This window comes from Echeneis naucrates, chromosome 21 (assembly GCF_900963305.1).
Source record: "Echeneis naucrates chromosome 21, fEcheNa1.1, whole genome shotgun sequence".
Classification (NCBI taxonomy): Eukaryota; Metazoa; Chordata; class Actinopteri; order Carangiformes; family Echeneidae; genus Echeneis; species Echeneis naucrates.
The window spans coordinates 4,800,713-4,804,850 of NC_042531.1; positions in this window are offsets into that span (position 1 = coordinate 4,800,713).

Here is a 4,138-nt window from a genome sequence, read left to right on the forward strand (position 1 = left end):
CACATTTAGAGCAACCACAAAATAACTGTAAATATTGTTCAAAACTCACTATTTGTAGTTTTTAATACATATTACAATGTACTCTTTCATGTGGTAAAGATATGATTCAATTATTACCTTTTGTTTTTTTATCAAGTTGAAATGATTATCTCCTATCTGAGGACAACTGATTTTGTAGGCAATGGGCCAGCATATAATCATTAAATTAATAAAAAATAAAAATAAACCTATAAAAGAACTGTACATATGTGCAAAGGACCCCCTGATTATAATCTTGAGTCTTTTTATTCATGAAAATGTTATAAATATCCAACAGAATTAGCACATTTCTTAGTGGGACATGTTTTTGCCAAAGTTTCAAGAATTAGTGATACAGTGATAGATGGAGGGTTAAAGTTTTAGTGCTTTGTTCAATTTTTATAATTTCAGTGATTCATTGAGTGTTAAACCAAGGTCAACACACAGCTAAATACAATACAGAATAAAGCTAGTGTGAAATAACTTATGCAACTCATCACTAGTCATGTGGATTTCCACCTTCCTAGAAAGCTGGACTTTATTTCAGGCAATGTTGTGCATGCACAGCTGGTGCTGTGCTCAGTTTGGCCTGCAGGCTGCAGTATTGTACTGACAGCAACTCTGGATTTGTTCATTCTGAACCTAATATCACTTGACTCTAAGTATAGACCTAGAAATCCAATCCAACAAGAATTTGATTCTACTTGTTGTCATCATCTCTTTGTGTTATATTTTATAGAGAGTTTCAAGGCACAAGGTGTGAACTGAGGCTGGACCTGCAGCAGATGACTTGGTCTTAAAATATGACTGTCTTCTTTAAGATTTCCTGTGGACCAGGGAAGCCGTGGCCTTGACTCTGGGCAATGATGCCATTCTGTAGGGGTCACGAAAAATATTACCGTTGTCTTAAATAACAAGACCAACACAATTATACAATTAAATGTGATTATACATAAAAATAGTCCATTACAATTCAAAGTCTTGTGCTCAAATTTCAAGAGCAAGGGAACAGAAGCATTATCAACTAAGAGTGAAGCAATCCTGATTTATTTGTGACTTCATGACCTGGAGGGGTTGAGATAGTTAAACAGAGAGTAAAAACAATAATATAAAAACTGGTTTTACTATCCAAATAACCAGCATTATAACACTTTCTATAACTGTCGATTTTGGGTGGACTAGAGCTAATTTAACCTTTTTAGGAAGATTAGAAGGAAAAATCTTTCTTTGATGGAGCCAAAAGAAAAATCATAGATATCTGAAATGTTGGAAAGATTTCCCAAACAGTTCCCAACGCTGCGAAGCGCTGATGAAATCTATGTCCTCTTTTATCTGAATCTTAAGAAGAAGGAAGGTAAGAAGGAACTATAGCTGTGAGATTAAAGGAGTGAAATAAGAAGTAAACAGCAACATAGAAGTAAAAAGTGCAATAAAATAAAGACACTCAAGTGCAACTACTTCAGAAACTTATTTAAATGCACTCGCTTCTTTTTAAAATCCTTTTTAAATCCTTGTTTGCTTCAGTAAAGACAAAGTAAAACAATGAGATGAATTCAAGAAGAGATTAACTGAGGACTACTGGACTTGGCTGTAAGTACTTATAACAGCTGTCATTATGCCTCTTAAGTGGCTTTCTCAACGTTAAAAAAGAATGCAGCCTATTTGTCCTATTGTCTGGTGATTTACATCACTGGCTGTTAATAAATATCAGAGCTACTACAGCTGTCCAGACAATCAACCACTTGTTGGACCACGTCAGTAAATTTACATGACATTCATTTTATTTACTTTACCATTGAACAGTCTTGGATACTTTTAACTGTGGGGTTTTTTTCCTACTGTTCCAGGTGCCTCTTGTTTTCCAGTCAGTTCTGTATGGTATGACTTTGTGAAACCATGCATGGTCTGATTAATCTGGCGTGGCGCCCCAGGGCAAATATTAGCTGCTGAGCCCCAATTAACCCCCTTTTCCATTGCCCTCTGTGCAGTGTGTATGGTATGGCAACGTCATTATATATGCAGACACCCAGAGTTCAAACAGGATTCTTATTCTGTAAAAGACTAACTGCAGGCAACAGGTGTCCTGTCTCTACATTAGATTTTTTGTTTTTAAATAAGGCTCTTACTGTTTTGCATTTCTGAGTATGTAAAAGAAGCTAAACAAAACATTATAAGGGCAGCAAATTCTAACGTTGACATAAGAACTTCTCACATGACAAGGTCTCGTCATTCAGTAATAGTGCTTCCAATCTTCTTTGCGCTTTAGGCCCAAATTCTCTGTCAAATTGGCAGATAATCAAATTACCTAAATGAAGGGATATGCAGTGAACAAAGACCCACCCCAGGACTCCATTAACCAGTAGGTAATCAAGCTTTGGAGTTGTGATATGAACCATGTGCAACATTGAGTTCACGTTAGTTATTTGTAAGTGTTACTGTACATCAAAATGAGCGCAGCTAAAGTGCACGTGGATTTTAAGCTATTACATTCTCTCACATAGTGATAATACTTTAACTTTGACAACAATGAATGCAGACGAGATACGCAATGTGATGCGCATCCAACTAACATTTAGGCAACAGTAAACATTTTATCATACACCAATTCTAAGTAGATATATTGTCCTTGTCTGCCTTGGGTGAAGTCGTGAATAAACAGCTGCTGTCACATGCACAAATCATGTGGTTTTAAATGTGATTAACTGTTTATACAACGTTTACAGTTCAAGGTCCACTTGCTTTTTTTCCAGCAATGTTCTGGTTGTAAAAATAATTAACTAAAGTATTTGTGATGTTCAATGAAAGGATTCTTCTCTGTCGTGACTTTGTCAGTTGTCTTTCTCTTTGACCCATGCTCTCACCCCGCCATCACACACACACACATACACACACACACACACACTCAGACATCTCATCCAAATATTAACCAGTAATAACGCTGATATGATAAATATGATACCACTTCCTTTTACAATCATGAACTCTTCACAGTTAAACTGAATCTTTACACCTGTACCCCTTTAACCAGATTTACTCCAATGTACCTTTTAACTCTTAACCATATTTATGACAATGTCCTAACCTTCACATAAAGTCGATTCCAAGGCGTTGTATTTTTGTGACTTGGTTATGCTGATATATGCATTACATCTGAATAGACAAAATGCAGGAAGTGGCTGGAACAAAGGGAAACCTGTTTCCAATGCAATAGCTCTGTTTACTAGAGGAGTGAAATTTGTTTTATAAAATAATAAATAAGTAATGACTAACAAACCAGACAGAATAACAGTGTAATGATATTTTATCTTTCCCTTAATGCGTTTAAGATAGAAACACCAGATACAAGTTCCTAGTATGTTTACACACACCTCATTTCTGATTCTGATATACTATTATTCTAATGCTGCTTCATGCTTTGTAAGTAATCCTTATAATGTTGTGAACACAAAACTTAGCTAAAAAAAAAAGCACACAAATAAATAAATAAATAAAAAATACATTTTTCTGCAACTGGTTTTTTGTAGCCAGTAATTACATTGGGTATTCATAACTCATCTGTTATTTGTGTCTGAAAAATCATAAATAAAGATGATGGTGATAATGGCTGATGGTGTCTTGTTGTATGCTGCATTTTGAGTGGAAAACAAAAAAACAAAAAACAAAACAAAACAAAAAAAAAACAACAGAGTTTGTGCTTGCAGAAAAACAAAACAAAGCAAAACAGAAATAAACATTTCTCTCCTAACTACCTGTGAGTTTTGAGACAATCAAAGTGTCTGCGGGATCAATTAAAAGTTATTATGAGCAGTTTGTCTGCACTGCTGTTGTTGTTGTTGTTGTTGTTGTTGTTGTTTGTTGTTGACTGATGGATTCACCCAAGTCCTTCTGGGTAGGTTTAGAAAAGCCAGATGATTATTTAAGTATGTAAATAAGTCACAGCTAACAACACCCAGTACACACTCCACCCTCTGGTTTACCCATGACTGTGTGTGTGTGTGTGTGTGTGTGTGTGTGTGTGTGTGTGTGTGTGTGTGTGTGTGTGTGTGTGTGTGTGTGTGTGTGTGTGTGTCACAGGCAGGCTCAGGGCTGGGATTTCGGGTTAAATATTCAAAATGGCGGA